At 38.8% G+C, this 14,532-nt stretch overlaps 1 protein-coding gene across 1 annotated transcript in view; it reads right to left on the bottom strand.

Annotated features, from left to right (window-relative positions):
- The window catches only part of Vwc2 (von Willebrand factor C domain containing 2), a 146,093-nt gene that overhangs the window by 104,784 nt on the left and 26,777 nt on the right, over window positions 1–14,532 (bottom strand). The gene's annotated exons all lie outside the window — the stretch shown is intronic.

Raw genomic sequence — 14,532 nt, 5'->3', positions numbered from 1 at the left:
TTTGTATTATTAAGTAACATGCATTTGTTTGAATATGGTACCTTTTGTGCATCTGTTTATTGATAGACATTTCTGATTGTTTAGTGGTCGTTAAGAACGCAGCTGGAATGCCAGGACAGGGAAGAGGGAGTGGGTGGGTTGGTGAGTAGGGGAAGGGGGATGGGATAGGGTGTTTTTAGAGCAGAAACCAGGAAAGGGGATAACATTTGAAATGTAAATTAAGAACATATCTACTAATAAAAAGAACATAGCTGGGTATGGAAGCGCAACCCTATAGTGCTAGCACTTCAGAGGTGAAAGCAGGGGTCAGGAGTTCAAACTCAGCCTCAGTTACCCAAGATCTTAGCTGAGGAATAGAAAGTAATCCTGTGATGAGCATTTCTACACACAGCCTTGTAAGAACGCATGCTCATAGTTTTCTAGGACAGAGTTCTAGAAATGAAACATTGAGATATGTGGAGGTTTTGCTTTCATTTTGAGAGAAATGATCAGTTGGTTTCCATGGTGGATACTGTTTGTCATCCCACAAGTCATGCTGAGGGTTTTAGCTTCTCCTCCTCATTTCCAACATTGGTTGGTCTGTCTTCTCACAATAACTGTTTTTATATGTTTCATTATTTTTCCTTCTGCTTTTATTTCCCCAAGGGCTAATGAGAACATCAAATGCAGTTATTTGCATCTGTTCTTCTCTAAAGCAGACATTTAAGTCCTTGACACGACTTTATTATGCTTTCCTTTAAAATGAGTGAGTTTCTTATGAGTCTCGCTATAAGAATCTTATCAAGTGTATCATTTCAAGCTATTTTCTTACAACCAGTGGTTTGCACTTTAATTATTCTTAGTTGTATGTTTTGAATCACAAAATGATTTAAATTTTCATGATGTTAAATGTTTGCTTACGTCTTATGTATTGTGATTTTTACATCAAATCTAAGAACTTTGCCTAATCTAAACTCATATTCTCCTCCTACCTAAAGGATAAAGAGTATAGGTAAGTTTGTGGTACACATTTGTTGGTATTTGCAGATATGTGATTTAAGGGTCTAAGATTTTATCTTTCTTCTTTTTAATCATGTGATTATATAACTGCTTTTGTAAGATTTGCTGGAAAGGCTATTTTCTACCTCATTAAAGAGTCTTATTATCCTGCTTAAAAATAAAAATTCAAGAATCTATATCTTCTTTTCTGTTTTTCCAAATATAGATTTTATATATTATTCTTATATTTGTGACATTTAAATTCAACATATTGCTTGTTCTATATTTAAGGTATTTAACCTGTTAATAATTCAATGTATTCATAATATACCTTAAATATGAGCATGTTAATTGATGTCTGTGTGTATTTGTGTGTGTGTGTGTGTGTGTGTATTTATTATACGCAAATGAGCACACACAATCTTTTTGCCAGGCATGGTGGCTCATGTTAATGTCTACAATCCTAGTACTATGGCATCTGAAGCAACAAGGAGACCACAAAATTGAGGCTATTTTATAGTCACTTTGAGGCCAGTTTGAGCATACTGTTTCTAAACAAAGAAACAAATACCATTCCAGTTCTCTAGTGTGCTCTAAAGGTGAGAAGTGAGGGACATTTCCCCAATTTCGTTAGTTTTGACAATGGTTTGTCCATCATTCATGAGTTTTAGGGTCAGCCTCTCAATTTTTGTAAATAGGTATATTGGGTTGCATAAGAATGACATTGAATTTATTATCCAGTTTAGGAAGAATTATTATCTTAACAATATTGAAAGTCTTAATTAGAAATAGGTTTTCTAATATATGAGATACCTATTTAATTATTATTAATTATTTTTAATTTTTTCAGTAATATTTTGCAGTTTTAGCGCATATATCTTACATTTTTTTTTCTAAAAAAATATGCTCCTAGTCGTCTGAATAAATAAAATTATTTTATTCAATTTTCCGTGAGGCAAAGACTTTCTTTGTAGACCCAGTTGATTTCAATCCACAACCTTCCTGCCTTACCCTTCACTGTGTGGTAGCATTATAGTATCACTGAAAGATATCCTCTTTAAGGAAATAATTTCCTTTCCAGAGTTCCTGCCCACTAGCACAGTCTCTCATAGGGCCAAACATGCATTTTTGTGAATCAGCCAGCTTTTCAGAATTACTCAGAAAAATGTGACTGTTCCTTCTCAACCTTTTAGCTTTCTTAAGTATGCTTTTCCTAACAATTGTACATGATTGTCTCTAAGATTCTCCACACTACCATGTGTCTGCTTCTAATTTATTTATTTATATTCCAAATGTTGTTCCCTCTCACACAGATCACCCTCCTAGAGTTCTTCACCCTATTCCCCATCCCCTTCACCTCTGAGAAGGTACCCCACTCCCTGCATCAATCTTCCCTGGGGCATCAAGTCTCTACAGGATTAGGCTCATTGTCTCCCACTGAGGCCAGACAAGGCAGTCCTCTGCTACATATGTACTAGGGGCCTTGGACCAGCTTTGGCATGCTAGTTGCTTGGTAGCTTAGCCTCTGGGAGCTCCCAGGGGTCTGGATTAGTTGATACTGTTGATGGTCCTGTCTAAAAAAAAAAAAAAAAAAAAAAAAAAAAAAAAAATGAAAGGACAAAAATAGAACAGAAACTGAAGGAAAGGCTATCTAGTGACCAGCCTGACTTGGGATCCATTCTATGAGCAGTCACCAAACCCTGACACTGTTACTGATACTATATTGTGCTTGGCGGCAGGAGCCTACATGGCTGTCCTCTGAAAGGCTCTAGTAGCAGCTGACTGAGACATGCAGATACTTGTAGCTAATCATTGGACTGAGTCTGGAGACCCCTCTGGAAGAGTTGAGGGAAGGATTAAAGAGGCAGCAGGGAAGGGCGACCTTATAAGAAGACCAACAGTAGCTGCTTCTTTATGTGACTGACTTCCTTGATGGCTAAACTCCAGCAAGATGGATTTTTCTCTGCTTCTACAGGCAGCTGCTGGAACTTACACCTTGTCTGCCCTTGGGTTTCTAATAAAACTATACTCAAGGTATCATTTGTTAATAAAATCAAGAACACTAAAAATGGTCCCCATTTCCATAGCATTGATTGATGGTTTTGAAAGCATTTAGCCAAATTGTTGATAACACACAGAACATAGACCCTTTATATACTATGTAAATTGATTTACTGACTTGGGATCCCAATTTATTAACTCTTATAAGTTTTTATAAGTTCTCTGAAAAATTCCACACTTAGATTTATCATCTCTTTCTCCCTCTTCCCTCCTTCCCTCTCTCCCTCCCTTCATTCCTTTCTCCTTTCCACTCTCAATATTACACTGATACTACATTGATGGATATAAAAGACAAATGGATTTTCTTGTTTGCTCTATGATCTAAAGACTCAGAGGCATTGTGGAAGCAATCACTCAAGTCATCAGCAGTGAAATATTCACTTACTGCTTATCAACTTGCAAATGCTCTTTTTGTAAGTAATTTATTAAAAGCATTAGCCATGATTGAATGTTGGATTTTGTCAAATAACGTTTCTGCATCAGTTGAGACCTGTGATTTTTGTTTCCTTTACCTTGCAAATGTAGTATTTCATTCATTGATTTTTTTTTTTTAGATGTTAAGTCAATATTGCATCTCTAGGCTACACCTACTTGTTATAGTGCTACATAATTTTGATTGTATGGGGTTCAGATTACCAATACATTCTTAAAGATTTTTCTATTGTATTAATAAAGAATTTTTTTGCAGTTTTCTTTGGTGTAGAATACACTTCTGTAACATTGTCAGCATTAGAATCAATGGAAAACTAAATTGGGGAGTTCCTTTTTGCCACTTTTTCCTGACTTGATTTGTGAAGAAGTATTGTTATTCTTTTACTTATTTCAGGGAATTCACTAGGGAAAGCCTACTTTCCCTACTACGTAGTGCCTGCAGCTACTACAAACTGGGTTCCTGGAACAGAAACTGAGGAATGGATGGAGAAGGGGCAAAAAGAAGGCGGCCAGGACGATAGTTTACCAATCGAGGCCCCAACTTTAATGGTGGTCAGACCATTTAACAGTTTGGGCAAGCCCCTCCCCCCAGACACTGGGCTGAGTTCTGGGAAAGTTGTCTGGTGGTCCTTGGCTTCACTGCTCAGGCAGCTGGGCGGGGGTGGGGAGGTAGGGGGGGTGGGAGGTGGGGGTGGGGGGGTGAGGGGGTGGGGGGTGGGGGGTCACCTGCTTAATTCAGGAATTTGTAGACCTGGAGGAACAATGAACTTAACCTTCACTCTGAGCTTCTTCACCCTAGGTAGAGCAGGATCCTGACTAGCAAGGGAATCTGTGTTCAACATAGGCTGGGAGAAGTTCACCTTGACCAATGTCAAGTACACTCTGAGCACTCCACCCTAGGATAAAAATTCCTGCTGTAGCCTACTTCCCTATTATGCCCTAATGTCAGATTCCTGCCTGAAGCCCTTGTCCTTGGCCAATGTCAAGTTTCTACCATGTGGCATGACACCCCAACATGGCTCTGTACACCTTATATTATATTGGATTCTGCCTTCTGCATGCTTATGTATGATCTGTTGTTTTGACATTAGTTTCTTACAGGCAGAAGTTTACTTATGTTACTGACTTGAGAGATGAAGCACTATCTTAGCTTACAGATGCTCCAACTACAGCAGAGGCTTTTCATTTTGTGTCAGTGCAAGTATATCCAAAAATCTCTGTGATTTCTGTTTCTACCCACAGGCAATTAAAATATAACAGTTTGATTACTTAATGTTTTCTGATTCCTTAGATTGTCTTGTTTGCTGCTATTAAATCTAAGTTGATTCTGTTGAATTCTGTTTTGTTCAAAAAATGCACTGTGTAGTTATGTGTTGGCAATTGTTCTATGACTTAGTCATTGATCTCTCTTACACAATACCCACCTTCAGTTGGCCAAATGAGCACCTCCAGTTGGGCAATGTATTCATACCTCTAGCTACTAGTATAGGTCTCCTATAACCTTGCTAATTTTTTGTCTATGTTGTCTATTAACTATTGTTTGCTAAACATTATAAATATAATTACTTATTTTTCTATCTCTCCTTTGAAATCTTTAAACTTATTTCATGTATTTTACTGTTAAAAGCATATATACATTTTGATTTCTTTGTTTCTTCTGGTTTGTCCCTGTTTCTCCTTTAATGTATTTTTAAAAGTTGTAAGATTTTGTATTTCATGCTTATTTTCTTTGTTGGTTGTCTTAGTTATCTAGAAACTTCAAGATGTATCTTGATGACAATGGACTTCATGTTGTTATTAGTTCATTTTACACTTTCAATGCAAAATTCAATATGAAGCCCCACAACTTCAGCTCCCAATACCTATGCTAACTGTATAGAAGTTCAGTGAGTTGGTGTCCCTATCACTCCACTGGTGTTCCTGTCTGGCTACAGAAGGTGGCCCCATATTCCCATTGGTGTGAGTTTCAGCTAAGGTCATCTCCACTGATTCTTGGGAACCTCTCTCATTCCAGGTCTCTGGCACTTCCTAGAAATACCTCTCTCCCAGTTGCAAATTTCCATCCATTCTCATGGCCATCTGGCCATTTCCATTGTCTTTCCCCACACCTGATCCTGAACTCCCCATTCCCCTTCCTATCTGTTCTGTTCTCTCACCCAGTTCCCGTCCTTCATCTGCCTCCTATGACTATTTTATTCCCTCTTCTTCTTGAAATCCTTTGCTTGTTCTTTAGGTCTTTGGGTCTGTGGAGTGCAGCATGGATATCCTGTATTTTATGGCTGACATCCACTTATAAGTGAGTATATACCATTTATGGCCTTTGGGGTCTGGGTTACCTCACTCATGATGATATTCTCAAGTTCTATCCATTTGCCTGCAAAATTCATGATGACTTAACAGTTGAATAGTATTACTTTGTGTAGACCGTTCACATTTTCTTCATCCATTCTTCAGTTGAGGGACATCTAGGTTGTTTCCAGTTATTGGTTATTACAAATAAAGCTGCTATGACCACAGTTAAGCAAATGTCCCTGTGGTATAGTAGGATGCTCAGGAGTGGTATAGCAGTTGTGTCTTGAGGTAGAACTATTCCCAGTTTTCTGAGACACTGCCAAATTGATTTCCAAAATGTTCATACAAGTTTGCACTCCTACCAGTAATGGAGGAGTATTCCCCTTGCTCTACATCCTTTTCAGTACGTGCCATCTCTTAAGTTTTAGCTCTTAACCATTCTGACCAGTGTATTTCAGGTTTTTTTTTTTTTTTTTTTTTTTTTTAACCTTTGGATTTCCCTGATGACTTTGAACATTTCTTTAAATGTTTCTCAACCATTCAAAATTCCTTTGTTAAGAACTATCTGTTTAGCTAACCCACCTACAAAGCTTTCAACCCCAAATTTATCATACCTACAAGAAGTGCAGGGATGGGAGATGGAGCCTAGATTGGGGGAATTGCTAAGCAATAATCAGCACAACTAGAGAACCATTCCATGGACAAGGATAGGATAACCTATCCCTGATACTATTAATGATACATTGTTATGCTTGTAGAAAGGAGCATGGCTGTCCTCTGAGAGGCTCCATCCAGCAATTGGCTCAGACAGATTGGATGGAGCTCCGGGACTCATATGGAAGAGTTGGGAGAAGGATTGAGGGTCTTGATGGGAATAGGAACTCCACAGGAAGACTAACAGAGTCAACTCACCAGTTGGAACTCTCAGAGACAGAACCATAAACCAAAGAGCATACATGGGCTGGACCTAGGTCCCCTGCACATATGTAGCAGATGTGTAGCTCTATTTTTGTGTGGGTCCTGAACAACAGAGTTGGGGCTATCCCAAAGCTGTTGCCTGTCTGTAGCATGTTTTCCTAGTTCAGTGTTGTACTGGCTGTTTTTGTGTGCCAACTTGATGCTGGAGTTATCACAGAGAAAGAAGCTTCAGTTGGGGAAGTGCCTCTATGAGATCCAGCTGTGGGGCATTTTCTCAATTAGTGATCAAGTGGGGAGGGCCCCTTGTAGGTGGTACCACCTTTGGGCTGGTGTTCTTGGGTTCTATAAGAGAGCAGGCTGAGCAAGCCAGGGGAAGCAAGCCAGTAAGAAACATCCCTCCATGGCCTCTGCATCAGTTCCTGCTTCCTGACCTGCTTGAGTTCCAGTCCTGACTTCCTTTAGTGATGAACTGCAATGTGGAAGTGTAAGCTCAATAAACCCTTTCCTCCCCAACTTGCTTCTTGGTCATGATGTTTGTGCAGGAATAGAAACCCTGACTAAGACAAGTGTCTTGTCTGGCCTCAGTGGGAGAAGAAGCACTTAATCCCAAAGAGACTTGATAACTGGGAGGTGGGGTGAGAGGTGGGGATACCCAGGTGTGGGTTTAGAGGCTACATTCTCTCAGAGGAAAAGGGCTGAGAGGTGGGGGAAGAACTACGGAAAGGGGAACTGGTAGTGGGGGTAGGGATTGGGATGTAAAGTGAATAAATTTAAAAAAATATGTTGAGTGAGTTGTAGAGATTTTGGGTCTGGTATTTTGAAGTGCATTTTTTTATTGAATTGCAAGCTTTTACATAGTAAAAGTTTATAAAATTAAAGCAAATGAAAATATTGACATATTTACTTAACTCTGAGGTGAGAATCTTTTCCTTTGATTTTTTTTTTCCACTTCTTATAGTGTGAAGTAAAGACATTCACTGTAATAGGACTATGGTGTGGGGAAATGGTATAGAATCTACTATGTAAACCACACTTGTTGGTATTCTGTCTAAGCTCCATCCCACACTTACCTGGCAATAGCCAGGTATGCCCTGCCCCATAGACCTGGCCCACTATAAAAGGGGCTACTTGCCCCTCCTCACTCTCTCTTATCACTCTCACCTCTTTGACTCTTGGGCTCTCCTCCCCTCCCCCCTCTCTCCACATGGTCATGGCCAGCCTCCACTTCTCTACTTATCTACTCTCTCTCTGCCTTTCTCTACCTCCACTATACCACTAACTCCCATCCTCTGCCCTGAATAAACTCTATTCTATACCATGTCTGTGTGCTTGTGGTCCCTCAGGGGGAAGAGGTGCCTGGGCACAGCCCACCTAAGCACCCCCTTCCCCAACACCTCCATGCCACATTCTCTAAATCCCCCATTCTCTCCTTTTAATTCCCCTTCAACACTGAGAATAGGGACTTCTCTGGTGCCAGAGGCTTGGGACTCTGTTTCTGCCTATCTCTGCACTTTCAATGAACTAAATTCATAGATACTTGTCAGATAAATGTATTGCATATATTTTCTCCTGATACATGGTAGGGGCCTCGTTGAACTTGTTAATAGTTTGATAAACACACATTCTTTTAGTAAACATCATCTTATCAGCCTTTTCCATATGGCAGGTGCTTTTGGTGTACCAGTAAATTAACTTTTACCTGTTGAACATCATGAAGATACTCTCCTATCTTTTCCTCCCAAATTATTAGTGTCAACTTCCATATTTAAATTTGAAATCTATTGATAATTCAGAGTTTTTCTCCTCTTCTTTTATACGCAATATGAAAAAAATTCCAAGATTTTCTTTTTAACTCATCTGCTAATAAATTAGCCAAGCATAATTTATTGGATTGATCTCCCCTTTGCCCAATGTGCCTCAGGATTGGCTGAGTCACATAGCACATGGATTTTGCTCACCCTATTCTGTTTTATACATAATCATTTAGGGCTATGTAACAATATGCTAATGATTATGACTTTGAATATGTTCTCTTATCTCAGCGGTACAGTCCTAGTTGTTCTTGCATGATTTTGACTTTTATATTCCTGTTTGTATTTTTGAAACAATTCAGTGATTTAAAGCAATTAATAATAAAATGTAATTTTAATGAAAATCTATTGGATCAGTAGATTCCTTTAAAGCAGTTCGATGTCTTTATTGAGTCTTCCTCTCTGTGGTATAGCGAATTCCTCTAGCAGATCCTCTTGGGATTTTTTTTAGTAAACTTTTTATTTTTCTAGGCATGGAGATTTCTATGTGTTTACTCGTGAGTATATGGGAAAACATTTCCTGTTGATGGTATGAATATTGAGCTAGGGCCTCAGACATTATAAACAAGCATCCTAACACTGGCCTGGCCTCAACACTGGCTTGACCTGTATCTCTTGCCCCTGCTTTTTTTTTTTTTTCCCCTTCAGAGTCTTGCTAAATTCCTCAGGTTGGTCTTTAACTGATAATCTTTTGTATCTCCCTATTGAGTGGCTAGAATTACAGGCATAGGCCACTGAGCCTAGCACTCAGCTCTCTTTTATACACTGAGCTGGCTAAAAACTCTCTTCTTAAAAGCTAATTCATCCTGATATTTTGATATTTACAGTTTTATAGAGATATCTCTAGATAATGGCAGATTGTTCTTCTGAGACAGCTACCATTGTTTCGGTAAAATTGTAGAATCTTGCAAAAGTAAAAATTCTCTTGTGAGAAGCTCTGAATAGGCGCCCACCTCCATCAATTTTATTTCAGCTACACTCTCAATCTTCCTGCAGTTATGTCCTATTTCCTATACTCAGGAAAACAAACAACACTCTGTCTTATTTTCTGTCAGTGCGTCTCATATATTTTGCAAAAGTACACCTAATGGCTTGAAATTTTAGTGTTTATCCTAAAATTTCACATTTTTCATGCTTATCAAAAAAAGTCTATATTTTTGTATGAAAATCAAAGTGTAAATAACTATTATCAAGTGGCTCTGAGACTTCAAGGAAGAAATAAGCTTTATGCCACATGCCTTTCTGCCTCTGGCACATAGCATGCTCCCCTTTTGCTAGAAGGTATTCCATTTCTGAGAAGCACTGCTAATCCCAACACGGGGTATCCGTCTTACCAGCTCTCCTACTTTGTAACTGTACAGTGAGACCACAGCACCTCGCAGAGCAGAGATCTCATCTCTAGTAGAAGCCATATGCCTATGCATGCTGACAAACATGCCCATGACCAAGGCAAGTAAGAGGCAGGGTGCTGTGAACTTCTGAAGTGCATTTACCATCAGAGAAAGCCTGAGTTCCTTAAGGGGGAATAAACAGTGTCAGAATTTATTCTTTTTATTTATAAAACAGGACATTGAGAGACTGATCTGCACAAGTCAACAAAGTGAATAGATTAAGCCATACTTGATTTGTGATCATTTATTTATACTCAAGACATTCTTGGTTTCAAACCTTTGACCTTTTGAGGCAAATGAATGGAAGTCAGCAACTGAAATGTAGTTTCCCCTTCACCAAGAGAAGAGCTGTTTAATGCTGTAGGTCAAGTTATATCAGCATGAGGATAACAGGCTATTCTGCAGATATCAGGGTTAATCCTCATGGCTTCATCCAAGCTAAGTCTACCCAAACATTTTGTTTCATATATGCTAGATAATCCTATAATCAACTACATATAAAAATAATCCTTTCAAGCTGAAAATATCCAATGAAAAAAAGATAGCCTTTTCAACAAATGGTGCTTGTTCAACTGGAGGTCAGCATGCAGAAGAATGCGAATTGATCCATCCTTATCTCCTTGTACTAAGCTCAACTCCAAATGGATCAAGGACCTCCACATAAAGCCAGACACTCTGAAGCTAATAGAAAAGAAACTGGGGAAGACCCTTGAGGACATTGGTACAGAGGGAAAGTTCCTGAACAGAACACTAATAGCGTATGCTCTAAGATCAAGAATTGACAAATGGGACCTCATAAAATTACAAAGTTTCTGTAAGGCAAAGGACACCATCAAAAGGACAAATCAGCAACCAACAAATTGGGAAAAGATCTTCACCAACCCTACATCAGATAGAGGGCTAATAGCCAATATATACAAAGAACTCAAGAAGTTAGACTCCCAGAAAACCAAATAATCCTATTAAAAATGGGGTACAGAGCTAAACGAAGAATTTTCACCTGAAGAACTTCGGATGGCGGAGAAGCATCTTAAAAAATGCTCAACTTCATTAGTCATTAGGGAAATGCAAATCAAAACAACCCTGAGATTTCACCTCACACCAGTCAGAATGGCTAAGATTAAAAATTCAGGAGACAGCAGGTGTTGGCAAGGATGTGGAGAAAGAGGAACACTCCACCACTGCTGGTGGGGTTGCAAATTGGTACAACCACTCTGGAAATCAGTCTGGCGGTTCCTCAGAAAACTGGGCATGTCACTTCCGGAGGATCCTGCTATACCATTCCTGGGCATATACCCAGAGGATTCCCCAGCATGTAATAAGGATATGTGCTCCACTATGTTCATAGCAGCCTTATTTATAATAGCCAGAAGCTGGAAAGAACCCAGGTATCCCTCAACAGAAGAATGGATGCAAAAAATGTGGTATATATACACAATGGAGTACTATTCAGCCATTATAAACAATGAATTCATGAAATTTTTAGACAAATGGATGGAGCTGGAGAACATCATACTAAGTGAGGTAACCCAGTCTCAAAAGATCAATCATGGTATGCAGTCACTAATAATAGGATATTAGCCTAGAAAATTGGAATACCCAAAACATAATCTACACATCAAATGAGGTACAAGAAGAATGGAGGAGTGGCCCCTGGTTCTGGAAAGACTCAGTGTAGCAGTATAGGGCAAAACCAGAACAGGGAAGTGGGAAGGGGTGGATGGGAGAACAGGGGGAGGGAAGAGGGCTTATGGGATTTTCGGGGAGTGGGGGCCAGAAAAGGGGAAGTCATTTGAAATGTAAATAAAAAATATATCGAATAAAAATGTATTAAAATAAAATCAAAATAATTAAAAAATAATCCTTTCTTATAAAGCCATCATTTTTGTATGTAGGAGACAGGGCTGGACAACTGCAAATTGTCCATTAACTTTTGTGAGTTATCACAGATCATCCATCTCCAACAGACACAGATATAATTTTCAGGCATTGTTTAAAGTTAGATTTTGACCTCTTTCTATGTCAGAATGTCTTAAAAAGCAGAGACCTCAAAGTCAAGAATTCTCTGATAAGAGGTATACAGTTAGATATGTTTTAATGCCTTTATAATTGTAGTCCTCAAAATAAGAATTTATTGCTACTTGGTTTAATTGACTCAAATCTCCTAATACAAAGCTTTCCATAAATAAATCTAGTTTATAAGAATATTATCTTAGTTATTATGTCTATTACTGAGAAGATGTACCATGACCAAGGCAACTCTTATAAATGGCATCATTTAATTGGAGCTGACTTTCAGGTTCTGAGGTTCGATTTATTATTATCATGGTGGGAAGCATGGTGACATCCAGTTACATGTGGTGCTGGAAGAGGGGAGAGTTCTACATCTTCATCCAAAAGAAGCCAGGGACAGACAATCACTGGTGAGAGGATAAGAGTGTTTAAGCTGTGCTTGACTGTCTTTTGGCTGGAGAAGGTCTCTCTTCAGCCTCTCCTCTCCCACCAGGAAGCTGAAGCCATGCCAGCCTTAGCCATCTCCTGACCACCTGAAGTCTTGATTAGATCTTTGCCTGGCTGGTATACTACTGCACATCAGCTCCAAGGACACTCTGCTAGTCTTACCACCTGGCCTCTGTTTCTCTCTTCACTTTCATTCTCTTACTATTTATTTACACTAGTCAAATAAGTTATTTCAATTCCCCAGCACACTACCTCAGTGTTTACCATTCTCTCTTTTCCCATTTATTTTTTTACATTTGAAATTAAAATATAATAATATATCACTTTCCTCCTCCTTTTTCTTCCCTCCAGCATAATCATCCCTTCAACTCATCCTACATTCCCCTCATGCACAAAATTGATAGTCTCTTTTTCTTTGGTTATTATTGTTACATACATAAGTGTAAAATATATGCTGTCTGTCTATATATATGCATGTATATATGTAGACACACACACACACACACACACATATATATATATATATATATATATATATATATATATATATATATATATATATATATATATAAATTTAACCCATTAAGTCCATTTTGTTGTTTGGTTATAGACAGTTTCAGGTTACTTTGTATCAGACAATAATTAATTGGAGGGGCATCCCTTGGCTATGCTAATTCATCTTTCCTGAGCAGTGATTGGCTTCCTGTAGTTCTATTTTCCATTCTTTCTTAAAAGAATATACTTGAGGGGTTTTAGAAATGGTTCATGGGTGAAGAAGATGGGCTACTCTTCCAGAGGACCTATGTTCAATTCCCAGAACCCATGTGGTAGCTCACATCCATCTGTGATTCCAGTTCCAGGAGACACCATACTCTGGTCTCTGATGGCACCAGATATGCAAGTGGCACACAAACATACATATGTGTAGACACAATGTCCATACACATACAACACTGAAAAATCCATTTGATTTCCAAGGCTTATCTATTCTCACCAAATAGAATATATCTCATAGTCTCATCATAAATGCACCACCAGCCTCACAGGAAACACTCTGTAACTCCTTTCCCTGAACACTGTCCACTCAGGGTCAGGGGGCTGAACAAGCCAGCCTCCACAGTTCCACATTTCTAACACACTGACCTTGCCCTTTCAAGGATACCCATCTTCAACAGGAACTCCCTTTTCTCTTCAATTTATATATTTTAAGATTTTTACAATGTGTTGTATTGAAACTTAGATATGTGCGTATATGTGGTCAAAGTTTTAATGCTGTGTCTCACAACTCAAAATTGGAATGCAACTTATAACTTATACTCCTGCATGATCATGAATGTAAATCTCACTTGCAGTTTATAAAGACTGTGACGTAGAGCCACCAAGCCTTGGTCCAGAAGCACATATGTTTACAGACATCACAAATTAGCCTTGAAATACTCCCATATGCACCCATCCCTAGATGCATATGATAAGCAATAAGTCAACAAAATCCAGAAAGTCTGATCACACCATTAGGGAAGACACTGAGATACTGGGCCAGTGGGCAGATCTATTTCTGCTCTCTTCAAAGCTACCTTCTATGTCTTAAAAAATGACTTAATTGAGTTATAATCTCCTGGCCACCCTCTGGTGCAGAACGCACCTTCATCAAACACCCTCCTGGAAAGCCACACCCATATAGCCCTACTTCCTTCATTTAAGATAGGAAAGCATCCTTCCTTGACCAAGACTTTCTATTGCTTCTTTTCATAAATCGGGTGGGGCTTTTGATGTGCCAAGGATGCTCCCAGGGGGAAAAAAAAAAGGACCTCTCTTCATGTCTAATTTGCTTCTGAAAAATATTCAATTATATTTCTAGTTTAATTCACTTAATCATGAAAGGTAAATGAGCCCAACAAACATGTTTGATTTGTCTTGAAAAGAGAGATGGCTTTGCAAGAACAAAGAAAGCTAAATTAAAATAAGCAGTTCTCCTCCATGGTGGGATTGAATTCCTCCCTGTCCCCAAACTTTTTAACATCTATAAAACATAAGGAAGATACCAGAAAGACAGAATGACTTGGTACACAGCAAGTCTCACCTGGACCTACCCCTGACCGATGGTCCAACTGACAGAGCATGTCCATAGACAGTAAATAGCATTAGAAAACTATTGTGAGTTTTTAAAGCATAGAAGACCTTGAGTTGCA

This window comes from Apodemus sylvaticus, chromosome 11 (assembly GCF_947179515.1).
Source record: "Apodemus sylvaticus chromosome 11, mApoSyl1.1, whole genome shotgun sequence".
Classification (NCBI taxonomy): Eukaryota; Metazoa; Chordata; class Mammalia; order Rodentia; family Muridae; genus Apodemus; species Apodemus sylvaticus.
Note: the sequence above shows the minus strand (reverse complement) of the source record. Positions and strands in the feature narration are given on the sequence as shown.